General features: G+C 41.0%; 1 long non-coding RNA gene across 2 annotated transcripts in view; it reads left to right on the top strand.

The window, feature by feature from the left end:
* Positions 1-18871, top strand: part of LOC103094911 (uncharacterized) — a 97081-nt gene that overhangs the window by 46302 nt on the left and 31908 nt on the right. The window contains exons 4-5 of one of the 2 annotated variants that reach the window (XR_470786.3): positions 5810-5901; positions 8975-11569. This is a non-coding gene — a long non-coding RNA (uncharacterized LOC103094911). Of the gene's footprint in view, positions 1-5809; positions 5902-8974; positions 11570-18871 lie in introns of those variants that run through there. The other variant, XR_001623860.2, reaches the window with a different exon arrangement.

Below are 18871 nucleotides of genomic sequence, written 5' to 3'. Positions count from 1 at the left end.
CGTGAGTCAATATGATAATGTTGCCTGTGAAAGTTTTATTCTCGGTGTTCTTTGTGGTCTCTGTGTGTCCAAGCACGTACTCCTAATCGGCAGAAAGTTTGCTGTGGCCTTGTTTACATGCCCACCCCCTAAAAAGGTACGAGAGGGGAGTTTCCAGGGAGAGCTACTCCCCTGTTCTCTATGATTTAAAACTGTGAGGGAGATCCACAAGCTTAGGGCCTTGTCCCATGTCCTGGCCAGAACTAGATTCTTAGTTATTTCTGGAACTGTTCCATCTTCTTCTGAAGCTTATCTCCACCTTGGACAATGATATCCAGTCCCTCAAGTGACTTTGCCTATGAGACTGTTACTCTCTATGTGGCTTGGATAAAGGCAACCTATGCTGACTTAGTCCAAGTCAGGCTAGGGGGATGAGGATCTTCTAGTAAGAGTGAACCTGGCCAAACTGGACTATGTGAGTTGGGTTCTAGTCCTGCCTCTCCCACTGACTGAATGATGTTGGACATTTGCCTTATCTGAACCTTATTCTTCTTCTTTGTAAAATGTGGGGAGAAGGGAACAGTGTTAAGATATCCTGGGATTCTAATTGATAAAATGTGAGGTACCATTTAATATAATTATAAGATAAAAAAAAATTTAGAAATACCTCAGTTTTTATCTTGTCTCATCAAAATAAACCAGGATGGCAAAAGGTCTTAAGATGATGCCATGTAATAATAATAACAACAATAGCAACAGCAATAACAACTAGCATTTCCATAGTATTTTAAGGTTTGTAAAACTATACAGATGCTATCTCATTTTTTTTTCACGACCCTGGGAAGTAGTTGCTATTTATTATCTCCATTTTACAAATGGGAAAACAGAGGCTGAGAGCAATTAAATGACTTGCCAAGGGTCACACAGCTTATGAGAGTCTGAGGCAGGACTTGAATTCAGATCTTCCAAATGATAAGTGTGGTACTCTTACCCACTGTGTTAACCTAACTGCCTGTGGATGAGGAAAAATTGAAGGAGGTAGGAATGTTTTACCTAGAGAAGAGAAAACAAAACAGAGACAGGCATTTGAAAGGCGATTATATGGAAGAGAACCTAGACATTTCGCTTAGCCCTAAGAGTAAAGAACTATGAACAACTGGGTGGAAACTTCAGAGAGTTGGTTTTAAGAAGCAAGGAAAAACTTCTTGGCATCTAGAATTGCCTCCTGGCCCCTGCCACTGGAGGTTATGGCTTTCCCTTCTAGGAAGTTTTTAAGTAGGGACCATTTGTATGAAATGTAGAGGGGATTCTTGGTCAGGTGTGTTTTGGGCTGGATATCCTGGGAGCTTCCCTCCAATTCTGAAATACTCTGTGTCTGAGGCAACAGAGGTCCAAGTTTCCTGGGGCTACATGTATATAAGTAGACCTTAAACCCATGTCCTGTCTCCAAATCCAATGTTCTCTGAATTACACAGTGCTGAAAATGAATATTCAATACATGCCCACTGACTGTATAGCTCTGGATAAAATGCTTACTGTGACTTGCTCAGAGTCATACAACTAGGAAGTGTCTGGGGCCAGAATTGAACTCAGGACCTCTTGTCTCCAGGCTTAAATTTCTATCCACTGAGCCACCTAGCTGCCCCAGTGGTCTTAAAGACTTCTATTATTTAAAATGAATATCTTTGCAGAGAGATTATTTTGTTAAATGAAGTTATCCCTCATTCTGCTATGTCTTTTCCCAGACTGAATGTTCTTTTCCTCTGTCTCTTCTGAGTGTCTATAACACTTCTCCCACTGTGCCAGTAATTAAAACCCCAGTTCCATTTAACTAATTCAAATGAATTAGTTTTAACATAATTTAATTTAACATAATTTAACATAATTAGTTTTAACAAATAGATATTCCTTTAAAAATATAGCAAGATGACATATACGAACATTTCTTCCCACTCATTGCAAATATATTATCCCGTATACCATTTCTTTTTCTGGGAAGAATGGACTCAAACTTAACATATTGTCCATATGATACTGGTTCTATATAATATTGGTCTCATATGGTCCCATTGAAATGCAATATGGATGCTGGTTTGTCCCTGTCTCAGCTATCAATCTGAAAATTATAAATCTCTTTAGGCTTAGATACTGGACTGCTTGGCAGCAAAGTCCAACCTGGGCTCTCCTCTGGAAATCCTGATGTCTTTTTCTCCAAGCTCCCAAGGTCATAGCCATTTTCCATCTCCATCTAGATACAGGAAAGAAGGGTCTATAACAGACAGAAACCCCAGCAAGACAATGAGCTCTTGGCTTCATCTTGGCTCCAGTTGAGAGAGGACCTGAGATCTTTCCCAGACCTGGAAGTCCTTGGCATCTCCTCCAATGCCAGCAAGTCCAGAAAAAACCCACTACAATAGAACTTATTCTAGTGCCTTTGGGATGTGCCCCTTGTTGTGAGTGTTCCAGATCTCTCTAAGAGAGGTCTCTTCCATTTCATGCTGCCATATTTTTCCACATGGGGGATTACATCAGCTGGGCATCAGACTGATAGGTGCTCACCAGTCTCTCTCTTTACATCTCTGTAAGATTATGCTTCTTTTTTATTTTATTTTATTTTTTCAAACATTATTTTATTTGGTCATTTCCAAACATTATTCATTGGAAACAAAGATCATTTTTCCTTTCCTCCCCGCCCCCCCCCACCTCTCCCATAGCCGACGCATGATTCCATTGGGTATTACATGTGTTCTTGATCCGAACCCATTTCCGTGTTGTTGGTATTTACATTAGAGTGGAGAGTCTCTCCTCAGTCATATCCCCTCCACCCCTGTAGTCAAGCAGTTGCTTTTCCTTGGTGTTTTTACTTCCACAGTTTATCCTCTGCTTGTGGATAGTGTTTTTTAGATCCCTGCAGATTGTTCAGGGACATTGCATTGACCCCAGTGGAGAAGTCCATTACCTTCGATTGTACCACAGTGTATCAGTCTCTGTGTATAATGATTTCCTGGTTCTGCTCCTTTCGATCTGCATCACTTCCTGGAGGTCGTTCCAGTTCACGTGGAGTTCCTCCAGTTCATTATTCCTTTTAGCACAATAGTATTCCATCACCAACAGATACCACAATTTGTTCAGCCATTCCCCAATTGAAGGGCATCCCCTCATTTTCCAATTTTTGGCCACCACAAAGAGTGCAGCTATGAATATTCTTGTACAAGTCTTTTTCCTTATTATCTCTTTGGGGTACAAACCCAGCAGTGCTATGGCTGGATCAAAGGGCAGACAGTCTTTTATCGCCCTTTGGGCATAGTTCCAAATTGCCCTCCAGAATGGTTGGATCAGTTCACAACTCCACTAGCAATGAATTAGTGTCCCTACTTTGCTGCATCCCCTCCAGCATTCATTACTTTCCTTTGCTGTCATGTTAGCCAATCTGCTAGGTGTGAGGTGATACCTCAGAGTTGTTTTGATTTGCATCTCTCTGATTATAAGAGATGTAGAGCACTTTTTCATGTGCTTATTAATAGTTTTGATTTCTTTGGCTGAGAACTGCCTGTTCATGTCCCTTGCCCATTTATCAATTGGAGAATGGCTTGATTTTTTGTACAATTGATTTAGCTCTGTAAATTTGAGTAATTAAACCTTTGTCAGAGGTTTTTATGAAGATTGCTTCCCAATTTGTTGCTTTCCTTCTGATGTTAGTTATATTGGTTTTGTTTGTACAAAACCTTTTTAATTTGATATATTCCAAATTATTTATTTTGCATTTTGTGTCTCTTTCTAAGTCTTGCTTGGTTTTAAAATCTTTCCCTTCCCAAAGGTCTGACATGTATACTATTCTGTGTTCTCCTAATTTTCTTATAGTTTCCTTCTTTATGTTCAAGTCATTCACCCATTTTGAATTTATCTTGGTGTAGGGTGTGAGGTGTTGATCTAAACCTAATCTTTCCCACACTGTCCTCCAATTTTCCCAGCAGTTTTTATGAAATAGTGGATTTTTGTCCCAAAAGCTGGGGTCACTGGGTTTGTCGTATACTGTCCTGCGGAGGTCACTTACCCCGAGTCTATTCCACTGATCCTCCTTTCTGTCTCTTAGCCAGTACCAAATTGTTTTGATGACTGCTGCTTTGTAATATAGTTTGAGATCTGGGACTGCAAGATCCCCTTTCTTTGTATTTTTTTCATTATTTCCCTGGATATCCTTGATCCTTTGTTCTTCCAAATGAACTTTGTTATGGTTTTTTCTAAATCAGTAAAAATTTTTTTTGGAAGTTCAATGGGTATGGCACTAAATAAGATTATGCTTCTTTGAGGATCTTGGAAACTCTAGAAAAGTCAGGGATTGTACTTCTCATGTTTTTTTCTCTCATCCTGAATTTTCTTAAAATTCCACCTTCCCCATGAATACTTTCCTACTCTCCCCAGCTCATTGGTTTTTTCCCCAAGCTCCAAATCACTTTGCATTTATTTTTGTATATGCTTATAGATGTACAAGTTGCTTCATTGCTTCCAAATAGAATATAAACTCTTTGAGGACAGGAATTGGTTTTGTTTTTCCTTTCTATCCCCAGCATTTTGTGCAGTATGGAGTAGATAATAGACATTTTTTTAAGTTTGTTTATTTAATTAATCAATTTAGAATATTTTCTCATGGTTACATGATTCATGTTCTTTCCCTCCCTCCCCCTCCCCTCCTCCCATAGGCAATGAGCAATTTCACTGCGTTTTACATATGAATAAACAATTTTTTTAAAAACCTTTACCTTCTGTCTTGAAATTGATACCAAGAATTGGTTCCAAGTTAGAAGAGTGGTAAGGCTAGGCATTTGGGGTCAAGTCAAGGGACTTACCCAGGTTCACACAGCTAGGACACGTTTGAGGTCCAATTGAACCCAGGACCTTCTGTCCCCAGGCTTGGCTCTCTGTCCCCAGATAATAGACACGTAAATGCTTGTTGATTAGTTGATATTGCTGACTGGAACACAGTAGGAGCTCACTCAATATTTCTTGTTGTAGTTGGATTTGATATCTTCTACTTTCCAAGACTGGCAACTATTAAGAATAGCAATGGGCTTGAGTAAGGCCAGAGTTGAAAGCTTATTTTCCATTTTAATTGTTCAATTATTTACTTCTAATTAGTTTTATTTCTTTTGAAGCTGAACTGACTTCTTTCTGGTGGGTGATAATTTCTTTGTATGGTAATTTTGCGTTTCTCAGGAAAAGAGGAGGAATGGAACTACTTCTCTCTTGGACCAACCCTGAATTTATTGGTTTGATGGGTTGGCCAATGTAGGCATGGAAAGTGGGACCTTAGAGCCTCCTTTCCATTCCATGTCTTTCCACCTACATCCACTTATACTTTCATTGATCTCTTGACTAATTCTTGGGCCCAGTTAGTACAAGATTCCTGTCTGAAGCCCAGACCCAAACTATATTCCTGGGAATTGGGTATAAACTTGTTATAACCCCAGACTTTTCTCTGCAGTATTTACACAAAGTATCCTATCAGATACACATCAGAATAGGGATGATTGGAGAAGATAGAGACAATGGGAGAGTATGTGGCTTGTGAAGGTAGCTGAATCGCTTAGCCTTTCTGAGTCTGTTTCCTTATCTATAAAATGGGGATGATAACAACATCTATGGAACCTAACTCACAGAACTATTCTGTGTCCAAAGAAGTGATCTATGGAAAGCACTTTGTGAGACTTGAAGAGATGGAAGCGTGTGAGAAATGGTAGAAGCTTACAGTTTTCAAAATGCTTTCATCCACCTCATGTCAACTGACCCTCGTGACAAATCTGTTGCTATAATTCTGTGATCATGGTGTCAGGGCTGGGAGAGACAACAGAGGTCACCTAACCCAACTGGCCCATCTAATGGAAAAGGAAATGGAGTATCAAAGAGACCAAGTGATTTCTCAAGGTAAGATAAGAGATAAATTTCAGTGCTAGAATTTGAGTCCTGGTTTTCTGCTTCCAAATCCTCTCTTCTTTCCCCTAAAAGGAATAAGGAATTACTGTGGCCATTTGATGGATTAGTAAATTGAGACTTTGAGATGTTCAATGGCTTACCTAAGATCACAAAGTTCATTGGTGGTCAATCTGGGATGCTTTCCTGTACTATGCTGATTTATATGATGTGGGAACATCAGATAATTGGCTGACTCTGCTTAGCTGTTCCAGCATTATGGAGCTAATAGGAGAATAGATTCAGATCACAAAAGTAATTTCTAGGCTATCTAGCCTATAAGCTGTCTTCTGTTCCAGTGGAAGAACTAGGACCTTGAGATATTAAACGACTGGCCCAAAGTCACATAGGTAGGCTGTAGAAGGGACTTTTTTTTTAAACCTTTACCTTCCATCTTAGAATCAATACTGCTTATTGGTTCCAAGGCAGAAGGACAATAAGGGATAGGCAATGGGGGGTTGCATAGTAAGGACGTATCTGAGGGCAGATTTTGGACCCAGGACCTTCCTTCTCTAGGCCTGGCTCTCAATCCACTGAGCTACCCAGCTGCCCCTAAGAAGGGGCTTTTGAATGTAGTATTCTTTCTATTGGGCCACACTTTGCTTTAACAAATTTGACCTTCAGATCTCAAGATCCCTTCTGCATTGTGATTTCACAGAAGCATCTAGATATCATAAGTGGAATTAAAACCGAAATTACTGAACATAGTTAAGTCTCCCAAAGGAAACATTTTTACAAATGCCAGCTTTCTAAGACCATGGTGCAAGGTCTCATTCCATGGAATTCTCTGGACTCCAGGGTATCATAAAATAAAGCTTTATCCTATTTGGTGGCAATCTGTTGGGAATTGCCCAAGCAGTTTTGCATTCATTATTAGGAAAGTGACTGGGGCTGTTCCATCCTTCCTTCTGTGTTTCAGCATTTCCAAATGTGTAGCAGACTCTGGTCTATATTTCTTAGTACATAAGCCACCCACAGCAAACAAATCTCAATAGTACTCAGTGGGGTGTGGGACCATGTTTCATTGTGTGATAATAATAACTCATATCTGCTTACCTAGGTAACCTGCTGTTACCCTAATTTTTTTTTTTACTATTTGAAATAATTTTTAAACCCTTACTTTCTATCTTAGTATCCATTCTAAGACAAGAACAGCAAGGGCTAGGCAATTGGAGTTGAGTGACTTGCCTAGGGTCACATAGCTAGGAAATGTCTGAGGTCATATTTAAACCCAGGACCTCCCATCTCCAGGCCTGGTGCTCTATCCACTGAGCTACCTATCTGCCCCATGACCCTAGTCTTATGGAAAAGGAAACCAAGATTAAGAGAGGCTGAATTACTTATTCAAGGCACACAGCTAAAAAATGAGCTCAGGGGTTCTGATTTCAAATCTGGAACTTTTCCTCTATTCTGTGGGGTGATAGAAGGAGCATAGACCTGGGAGATAAGAGATACTGATTCTAGTCCTATGCCTGTAGTTGGTTCCCTGGATAACCTTGAGGGCATCACCATATCTTTCCTTGCTTGGGCTAGGCAGGTATTGTGGATTTGGTGAATAAAACCTGGAGGGAAGATTAAACAGTCAGTCCTCTGGTATCTACATTTGGAAACATCAGAAGTGATAAAAAAAAAAAGGGTAGAACCCATTCCTCTCATCCTCTGATCTTACAGAATCTAAATGTCAGGAGTAGGGTCACGCTCCCCAGATTTGTCTGTACTTGCTATGGAACCAAGAGGACCAAAAAGACCCTATGGCGATATGAGTTTATTAGTTGGAAGGCAGGCTTTTGATTTTTGGGGGGCACGTTAGATATAGAAAGTAAGTTGAGTACAATCCCATGGGAACCCCTGGGCTTAGACATAAAAACCCAGTGGAGGAGGGAGGTTTGGGGAGAGCCATCACATGGAGGCAAAGGATCACTTTCTGGGGAAAGTTTGGAGAATGTGTTCTTGTAAACTAAAAATAAGTCCTAATTTATTATGGGGATAGATTTGTTAGGTTTAGGAGTGGTGGGGATGGTGGTTCCTTTTCTGGCTGTTGTTTCATCCAACTGGTCCACTACAATGGAGAAAGTTCATTGAGAATCCCAACCATCCAGACTAATTATCAACTAGCAACACTACATCCCTAGTGGCCTACCTGAGAATGACTCTCCCAATCAGATATGGACTGAGTAAGACTGTTCTAAGCCCTCTTCATGAAAAGGGCTTGCTGATTCTCTTGAGGGAAATATGCCCAAGGAACCCCTTCCCCATGCCACTGGCACTTTATATATAGTCCTTCAAATATTATTTTTCATAAAAAATACATATGGTTTTTCTTCTATATCAAAAGGTGTCCCAATCTAATACATCTATTTTGAGAGAAGCTGGGTAGTAGAATGAAGGTTACCTAGTCTGAATTAAGGCTCTAGCTCTCACATTCACCAACTACATGCCTGTAAACAAGCCACACTAACCTCTCCATGCCTCAGTTTTTCTCTCTGTAAAATAATATTAATTTTTGCCTAATGTTCCTCTCGAGAGTTGTTAAGAAAACACCTTTGAAACTAAGTAAATGGGGGCAGTTAGATAGCAGAATACCAGGCCTGGAGTCAGGAGGACCTAGTCTTAGATACTTCCTAGCTGTGTGACCCTGGGCAAGTCACTTAACCCTGATTGCCTAACTTTTGCTGATCTTAGAATTGATACCAAAACAGAAGGTAAAGGTTTAAAATGAATAAATAAATAATAAATAAAACTATGTCAATGTAAACTATTATAATTATTATTCCTATAATAATGATATAGTCCATTTGGAAGGTGGCTATGTCATCAATCTATAGCCAATGTCTAAGACATTTCTTTTTTCCCCTCTTTTCTTAGTAAATTTAGCTGCTGTTTTTTTTTTTAATTTTAATTTTTATATCTTGGTAATTTCCAAATATACTTATCCCACTCCTCTTGTAGCAAAGAAAAACGTTAAACAAAAAACAACCAGATGTTTTGACCACATCTGAACAGTGAATGCAATATTCTATCCCTATAGTGCCCCATTGATGGTTTGATGTCAGTTTGAAGGGAGGGGTCCATTGGAGTCACTGAGAAATTCATCAGTGAAGAGGAAGGAGAAGCAACTCGTTATTTATTGTCCAGGACAAAGATACACTCATCTATGTTCCAAGAACAGGTAGGAGACAGACCAAGAGAAAGAAACTTCGGATACATGCCAACATCTGTCACTATGAGCAGCAATAAAAATCACAAAGAAAGAGACTTTGGTGCTTGCCTAGTAGAGGCAACAACATGGGTCCATATAGTGGAGCAACCATACATCAAAAACAACTTGAGATGGCAAAGACTTGGACTATTGCAAAACTGACATTGCCATCACATGGCAACTTGCAACACAGGCTGAAGTCTCTGGAGTACCTATGGCCTGATTTTAAAATGGCAGCCTCCCTCCTCTCCAAGAGTTCACTCTATGTGACGACTGGACTCATCCCTTTAGATTGGAGTATGGTTCTGGCCAAGAGATGATGACCAGGTTACTACCCCTTGCCCCAGAGCTGGCAATTTCTGAACCATTGCACATGGGGAGCTTGCTAAGGGTGAGGCCACATGTTACAAGATGCATGTTGTAAGACAAATCTAATCGGTGGCCAGAAACTCTTCTTGTCTAAAAGAGTTAAACTCTCATTGAATCTTAGAGCTGGAAAAAGGTTTCAGAGAAATATAATAAACAATTACTAACTTCTCAATGTGTTCTGACCATTGTGATAAGCCAGGGAGATACAGAGTTCAGAAATCAGAGGTAGTTCTTGCCTTTAAGGATCATGGGATCACAAATTTAGAGTTGAATGAGACCAGTTTTACAGATGAGAGGAATGAGGTCAAGCTAAGTAAAGTGAGTTGCCCAATATCCCTGATGGTAGGGATCAGGATTGGAATCAGGCCCTTTGCCTCCAAACCCTGTACTCCTTCTTTCTCCCTACATCCCTACTATATAAGTACCAGGCTTACAGACTGAGGGAGGAGAAGATATCAACTCAGAGAGTTATAATGTAAAATATTAAATGATAAACATGTTCATAGCCTAGACTGATTCCTTCATATTATACAAGAAAACCAAGGCTCATCTGTGAATCCTGCCTCCCAAAACAGGCCAAATACTGTCTAAGCATCTCTCTTTTTTCATGGATGGATCCAAAGAGTAGACATTGATGTTTTGATGTCAGTTTGGAGAGGGTTCCATTGAAGTTACTGAGAAATTTGTACTTGGCTACATATTGTTGGACAGCTTATATCTATGATTTGGATAAAGACATAGATGGTCTACTCTCCAACTGGTGGATGAGGACAACTGGTAACTTCCAAGATGTTTCCAAAGCTGGAAAAACTTTGAGTAACAGAATCAGGATCCAAGAAGATCTCCATAAATTAGGACAAATAAGATGAAATCGAATAGTTCTTATGATAAAGTTGTATCCTTGTCTTTGAAAAATGAACTTTTTAAGTAATTATGTCAACAGGCATTTATTAAGTATGTGCCTGGCACCATGACATGGTGCCAGACATGGATAAATGAATGGAAAGCCTCGATTAAGTTCTTACTATATGCTAAGTATTGTACTAAACTTTGGGAATATAAATTTAAAATAAAAAGAGTTCCTGTCCTTAAGGAGTTTGTATTCAAAGTGGGGAGACTACTAAATAGGGGAATGGTGGAATGATCCCAGGCAGTGCAGAATTAGCTCCTCTCAGGCTTGATTTCTGGTGGAAAATAGGAAAGAAGGGTGGTCAGATAGCAGAAACATGTATTGGTCAATAGGGCATTATGAAAGGCAAAAAATAGGGATTCAATTTTAGGTTGCTATATGAAAAGCATGATGAGATGCATTTTTCTGGACAATGGCCTAATGTGGGAATTTGTTTTGCTTGACTATGCACATTTGTTACAAGGGTTTGATTTTTTCTTTTTTAGTAGGAGAGGGGAGAAGAAAATAAATGCTTGTTAATTGAAAACAATAAAACTTAATTTAAAAAAGGCATTGTATAGCCTTCAGAAGGAGGGAGAAGACTTCTAAGTTCCCTTCCAATTCTAAATCTGTGACTTTTAACCTGTCCTACTGTATTCTGCTCTGGTCAGACCATAGTTGGTGTATTATTGTCACTTTTTGGGGTCCCATTTCAGAGATATATAATAAACTAGAAGTCAGTGAGAGGAAGTTGGCCATAGTGGAAAGAATGTTGGATTGGAAGTCATAAGATTTGGGTTTGAATTCTGCCTGGAACATTTACTGATAGCAATGAGATTTGGGGTGAATCATTTAATAGCTCTGGCCCTCTATCATCCTCATGTGAAAGGTGGGGGTTAGACTAGAAACCTTTGAAGTTCTTCCCAATTTAAAATCTATGACTATGATTTTAGGGAAATGACCAGGGTTCTGAAGGGCCTTGAGATCATGCCATATGAGGATTAGTTGAAGGAACCAGGGATGGTTAACTTAGAGAGAGGACTTACGAATGGGGGGACAGGACATGAGAGCTGTCTTCAAATAGTTGAAGGGCTATTATGTGAAAGAGGGATTGGACTTTGTTCTTCTTGGCTCCAAGAAGTTGAAAAGAAACAAGAAGAAACTTCTGGATGAGTAGAGCTATCCTAAAGTGGAATGGATTGTTCCAGGCAGGAGTGGGCTTCTCCTTGCTGCAGATCTTCATTTGGAGGTTGAATGACCACTTGTTATGCATGTTGTGGAGAGTATTCTCCATCAGCTTCAGGATAGACCTGAGATTCTGATTTTTGCAAGGATAGTTCACCTAATCCAGTTTCCAATGTACTAATTTATATGGGTAATTTCAGTCTCTGCAATGTTCTTTCACAAGATCCTAGACAGAGATCATCAAATTCAACCTCATTATTTTTCAGATAAGGAAACTGAGAGTCCTGTAAAGATGAAAAAGTTCTAGGGATAGGGACCATGACATACAGAGGTGTCATTGAGAGAGGAATGGACAAACAGTTGGGAGACCTGGATTTGAGTCTCTGCTGTACCACTCACTAGCCATATGATGCTGGTCAAGCCATGTAAACCAATCCTTAGTTTCCTCATCTGTAAAATGGGGGTGATTTTATTTGCATTACTTTCTTGGGAAAGAGGAGGATGAGAGGCATAAAACCTTGACAGTGGTAGAGGGAGGTCCCTATATCACTGAAATCACAGTTTTTTTTCCACCTTCCATTCCTAAACAATAGCATTAGGACCATAGGAATTGACCTGAGGAGAGCTCAGAGATTATCTTCTCCTTCCTTATCATTTTACAGAGCCAGAAAATAGTACAAATCAGAGAGAAAAGAGCCAGAGTCCCAGATTAGAGTCCCTAGGATTGTCATTTACTCAAGCTCCAGGCCTCAGTTTATTAGAATAGTTCCATATAAACACCGAGGAAAAGCAACTGCCTGAATACAGTGGTTGAGGGGACATGACAGAGGAGAGACTCTAAATGAACACTCTAATGCAAATATTATCAACATGACAATGGGTTCAAATCAAGAAAACATGTAATGCCCAGTGGATTTGCGCGTCGGCTATGGGGGGTGGGGGGGGGTAGGGGGGAGGAAAAGAAAATGATCTATGTCTTTAATGAATAATGCTTGGAAATGATCAAATATAACTTAAAAAAAAAAAAAGAATAGTTCCATAGTCCCCTTCAGCCCCCAGATCTCTTGGTGTCAGGATTCCAACACATACCTTCTTACCTCCTAGCCCAGTGAGCTCTACTCATCATCATCACAGCAAATGTCTATTTATCTGAAAATTATTTGTTTCTTTTCAAATAGGTTAGATACATCTTTTGTTTTCACAATTAGATTGACTCCTATGCCAGTGCTTCTTCTATTTTCCAGGGAGCCATTCTTTATAGTATAATTGTTTTTTTTAAAGAAAAAAAGAAAAATTCAGAGAAGGCAACCTATACATCAAGAAAATCTGACGTTATAAGCAATATTTCCTGGTGATGAACTTCCCTTCTTAGCAACAGAGTGGAGTGAGACGTTATTGTTATTATCACATCATCACCCTAGTAGTGATTCACTAGCACAGCCCTAGGCACACTGTGGACACAAGAAATGAGGGCTGGATTAGATTGGATTAAAGCAAAGCATCCATTGCTTCCAAGATGTTTCCAATCTAGTTGACACAACGGACAGAGCACTGTCTTTGGAGTCAGGAAGATCTAGAGTTCAAATCCAGCCTCAGAAGCTTACTAGTTGTGTGATGTTGGGGCATGTTGGTTAACCTCTGTTTGCCTCAGTTTCTCCATCTGTAAAATGGGGATTATAACAGCATCTTTTTCCTAGGGTTGTTGTGAGGATCAGGCAAAATAATAATTAGAAATTCAGCACAGTGCCTGGCCCATAGTAAGTGCAATATAAACATTAGCTATTATTATTTTTTCTTTCTGTAGTGGATGTTTCAGAATCATTAAAACTATTAGCGGGCCCTCAGAGCTGACTTTGAACTCTGTTCTTGAAAGCCTTTATGCTTTTCTGACTTTAATAGCTCTGATAGCTTAATCCTAATTGAACAGGCTGATTTCAAACCCTGCTCTTATTAGTTTTACTGCCTACATTTGGAAAATCTGACCTTCCTTCCTTTCCCCAATCTCCTTCCAAATGACAGTTCTCAGCAGCCTTTGTAAATCATGACTCAGCTCTCAAGTCTGGGGCAGGGTGAGAGCAGTTTTTCTGCTGGCTCAGAACAAGAGAAGAGAGTTGAGTTTTTGAAGAGTGGAGTTGGTGATTGTCTACACAGTGTTGATATGACAGGTCTTGGAGTTCATCCATCCCTATTCCAGCTTCCCCTTTGATGCCTACAATTCCAACAATAGGGCATCAAATTGTTTTCTCACTGCAGGGTATCCAATGAAAAGGCAAATATATCCAAGGAGCAGAATGCACATTAAGTCTTAGCATAAATGATTTATCCTAATCTTTAGCAGAAACTTCTAGAAATGTACCTCCAACTCTCTAGAGAATAGAAAGAACATTGGTTTTCCAGTAAGAGGAGACGGGTTTAAATTTTGCCTCTTATGTGTCATGAACTAAAGCAAGTCACTTAGCTTCCTGAGACCTCAGTTTCTTCATCTATAAAATGAGAGGCTTCTTTCTTCCTAAAAGAGGAAAGGTACTCACATGACCAAAAATATTCTCTTCATATCTTTTTCTTAGAACAAACTAACAAGTGCCCATCAATTGATACATGGCCAAAAAAATTATTGGGTGTTAAGAAATCAAAAGATAGTGCAATGGATAGAGTGTCAGATCTAGAGTCAGGAAGACTCTTCTTTTCTGAGTTCAAATCTGTCCTCCAATACTTACTAGCTATGTGATCCTGGGCAAGTCACTTAACCCTGTTGGTTTCAGTTTCCTCATCTGTAAAATGAGCTGGAGAAGAAAGTGGCAAACCACTCCAGTATCTTTCATTAAAAAAAAAAAAACAACCCAAATGGAGTCAGGAAGGGTCAGATCCAACTGAAACAACTAAAAAACTACAAGAAATCATGAAAAGGATGATTTTCAGGAGACTTTGGAAGACTTGTATGAGCTGATGCAAAGTGAGGTAATCAGAATCAGAATGATTTGGACAATAACATTGTAGGATGAGCAATTCTGAAAGGCTGAAAAACTCTGATAAATGAAGTGAGCCATCATGATGACCACTGGCAAAGCAGATTTAACCGCCTCTTGATAGAAGCAATGGGCTCAAGGTGAAGAAAGAGACAGACATTTTTCATCATGGCATATGTGGGAATTTGTTTTGCTTAACTATGCTTATTTGTTTTAAGGGTTTTGTCTTAATTTTCTTTTTCTCAGTGGGAGTTAAGAAATGGATTAAAAATATAGTCATTATTAAAATACATTATATAGTCTAATATTACATTATTTGTAAATATAATAATATAAAAATACATTATAAAAATAAAAAAAAAATTTAACCTCCCTCCACCCCCTGCAACATATGGAAGAAAACAAGGGCAGACCAGAAGGAAACAGACAAATGGGACAGCTTTGAAAGTTATGTTATGGGGCAGCTAGGTAGTTGGATGTGTGATTCTGGGCCTGGAGTCTGGAGGACCTAGGTTCAAATCTAGCCTCAGACACTTTCTATCTGTATGACCCTGTGTAACTTAGCCCTTAGAACTAATACTTAGTATGGATTTTAAGACAAAAGGTAAATTTCAAAAAAAAAGTTCCATTATGCTTTTAAAAAATCAAATGATGATTGGCTGTTCTATGTATAATATGCTTTCTCTTCAACTTTGCATGAAAAAATGCTCAGGGTATTTTCTCTGTAACTTATAGTCTTAGAGAGTAGCCTAGGACATCAAGGGATAAAGTGGTAGCCAGGGCTTTGAAGCCAGGAAGTATCAGAGGTGGAACTTGAGTCCTTTTGACTCTAATTGGAGGAGGTATTTTTTCCTCCTTTTTAAATCAATCAGTAATCAATTTCTTCATCTGAACACAGGTTTCTAGATTTGGGAGCAAAGCCAATGCTCTATTGTCCCAGGTAGTATATATTCCTGAGTAAAAGCCAAGATGACCTCTTCCCTTTCATCCCTCCCACCATGGTGGAGCAAGAGTAGAGCAAGGAGAATCCATTGCTGCCTCAGTTTCCCCCATGGTCTTTTCTGGGATAGAGTGCATATTCAGAGACACCATAAATGAATTAGGTTCTCTCCCCTCTCTAGGTTCAGTACTGAATTAAAGCTCCAGAGAAAGGTAAACAAGGCTTGGAGCCCCAATCTAAGACCTCAGCTGTGCAAGTCTAAACCATCTCTTCTCAGGGCCCCCCACTCCCCTACTTGAAGAATTACCAATAAAGTATAGAATAGGTGTAGAAAGGGAATGGGGAAGGGGGCCAAGGCCTGGGGCTTGCTTACATGGTGATGAGGGTTTAGTTCCTGACTTTTATTGGGGGGGTAGTAAATGGGGGTGTAGGGGAAGGGCAGGGCAGGTCCTGATGTGTGATTCTAGTTCCCATCCCCTGGACCGTCCCAGCACTGGGGCTTGCGTGACTCAGGGCAGGACTCCGCCAGGGTGTGGGAGCAAGCAAACTCCATTAGCCATTATCAGCGATCTCTCCCAGCCCCGAGATAGTAAAGTTTGAGGAGGACTAGCTTTACATGACTGTAAAGCTAAGCCATTGAGGTGGGTCATGTGGAGGTGGAGGTGAACTCTGAGGCTGAGGTGGCCCTGCCGACTTCCTGCCCAGCAGGTAGAAACAACCCAGGAGCCCCAGGATGGGATATTATTCATAGGATAAAGCCATATCCCTGAGCTCATAAAAACTGGGCTGGAGAGTTTGATGCGGCAACCCTTACAGCTCCTGGGGTAAAATTTTATTCCCTCCTGGGAGGGTTATATGGCATGAGGGAATCAATCCTAATTGTGTGTCCTCCCAGGTCCAGGCCTGGGTCCAAACCAGGGCTCAGGTTACCCCCTCTTCTGCATCTGCTTGGGTCAGGCATCAGGAGACCCAGGGATGCGGGCCCAGAGAAGTCTGGCCAGGACTGAGAGGAAGTAGGTCTTAGAGAGGACTCAGGCAGACAGGAGAGGGGAAAGGGGTGTCACAATTTAATTAAAAAATGAAAATCCATTTTCTGACCCTGGCTCTGGCCCTGGCCAGGTCTTCTGTGGGCCGCGTCTCCTCCTAGGCAGGAGTGGGACCCCGGCCAGCAAAGGCTGGGGAGAGAGACTTTTTCTAGGCTGGGAAATAGAGGGTAAATGTCCACAGGGGATGAGCACCCCCAGAGAGATGAGCTGGAACTCTGCTCTCTGAGGCTCTGCTGGCTAACTTTCACCTTTCTCCCTGCAATAAAACACTATCTGTAAGGAGAAAGCGGCTATCGATTTCTCTTCCCCTAGGGAAGGGGCTGAGGGAAAGCAGGAGCCTGTTTGCTGTCAGACACACTTCAGTGTGTGTGTAGGCCACTTTCTTCTTTTGGCTTCTGCTATCCATAGGGGCTACAGTATATCAGGAAGGATCCCAGGAGGAATGATAATAATCCTTTACATAGCTGAGTCTCAGGATGACTTAGTGAGGAAGGTGCCTTCCTTATCTCCCTTCAAAAACAGAGGGTCAGATAGCGAGTATTTGAGGGAGGATTTGAACTGAGATCTTCCTGATTCCATGACAATTATCACCTAGTTCTACTCATCAACTCTGTGGCCTTGGGCCAGTCACTTAGAGACTGCTAGGCAATACAGTGGATAGAGCCCAGGGTTTGGGGTCAGGAAGACCTGAGTTCAAATCTTCCTTCATTTATCCAATCAATCAAAAGGTCTTCATTGAACTGGTAAGCCCCTTGCTTGCACAAGATGCTGGGTGAACAGTGACAAAAATGAAGCAGCCCTTTTCTTTAGAAGCTTGCATTTGTTCAAGGGAGACAACATGCATCAATAATTATCAAAGAAGAGGGATATTCTGATGGAGAAGATAAGAGAGCTGCCCCATGAGTCAGGAAGACCCTGGAACCCAAGACCAGGCTCTGGCATGTGAAGGCTCTGGGCCAGTCACCCTCAGCAAAGCAACTTTCTAAAACTCTAAAGGACTAGAAGGAAGTTTCTCCCCAGAAGTTCTCTATCCAGATGAATTCACTGGTCCATTAAAAAAAAAGGAACAAAGAAGTACAAGTTAATTGGGGGTGGGGTGGAGACACCAGCAGCTGGGGTGGGGTGTCAGTCCAGGTCTGTGGTAAGTTGGGGTACAAAGATCCAATTAAACAGTCCCTGCCCTCAAGGAACTTAGAGTCTACAGAGAAGACAACCTAGACATGTACCAAAGGCATGAAATGTAATGAGTTGGTGGTGGTGGTGGTGGAGATATTCTGGATAAAAAAGAAGGAAATAGGAAATTGGTGAAACCTGATGAGAGACCTCTGGGAGTGGAGTCAGCACTCAATAAATATTTGTCCATTGAGCGGTTCCCCAGAGGCTGCTGGGGAGGGTCCGAAGGGAGCCTCTACTAATTCCGGATGCTGGTCTCTTCCCCCACCCCACCCCCTCCCCCTCCCACGTGGTGTGCTGTGGTATGTCTGACTAATAACCTTAGCGGATGAAACCCTTCCTCTTCCTCCCTCTTTTTGGGGCTAACCCTTGGCATTTAGGACTTTCCTTTCTTGTGTCTCCTCCTCCTTCTTTCTCTTTCTTTCTTTCTTTCTTTCTTTCTTTCTTTCTTTCTTTCTTTCTTTCTTTCTTTCTTTCTTTCTTTCTTTCTTTCTTTCTTTCTTTCTTTCTTTCTTTCTTTCTTTCTTTCTTTCTTTCTTCCTTCCCTCCTTCCCTCCTTCCTTTCTTTCTTTCTTTCTTTCTTTCTTTCTTTCTTTCTTTCTTTCTTTCTTTCTTTCTTTCTTTCTTTCTTTCTTTCTTTCTTTCTTTCTCTCTCTCTCTCTCTCTCTCTCTCTCTCTCTCTCTCTCTCTCTCTCTCTCTCTCTCTCTCTCTCTCTCTCTCTCTCTGTCTCTCTGTCTCTCTCCTCTCCTCTCCTCTCCTCTCCCTCTCCCTCTCCCTCTCCCTCTGTCTCTCCCTCTGTCTCTCTGTCCCTGTCTCTGTCTCTGTCTCTGTCTCTCTCTCTCCATTTTCCAGATCTCCTACCCCCTCACCCCTGGTCAGAGAGAATATGCTTGTCTTCCCTTTTGGAGCTTTAGGCTGGCCCTGGTGTTCACTGAATCTGATTTTATCTGGATAAACAAGGGGCAGCCTGGGTGACTGGCCCTGGGCTCCTCCTGGCGTCTGGCCCTCCCTGCTTCAGAGGATTCCTATTTCAGAAGCTTCACCCAGGCAGCCTAGCATTGACCCTGGAGGCCCTGGAGTGCAGTGGCATGGGCTGCCTTTTTGAGAGAAGGAAGGAAGGAGGCCCAGAAGCAGGTTTTGTGGCGCCTGTCTGTCTG

The sequence above is a fragment of the Monodelphis domestica genome, chromosome 7 (assembly GCF_027887165.1).
Source record: "Monodelphis domestica isolate mMonDom1 chromosome 7, mMonDom1.pri, whole genome shotgun sequence".
NCBI lineage: Eukaryota > Metazoa > Chordata > Mammalia > Didelphimorphia > Didelphidae > Monodelphis > Monodelphis domestica.
Note: the sequence above shows the minus strand (reverse complement) of the source record. Positions and strands in the feature narration are given on the sequence as shown.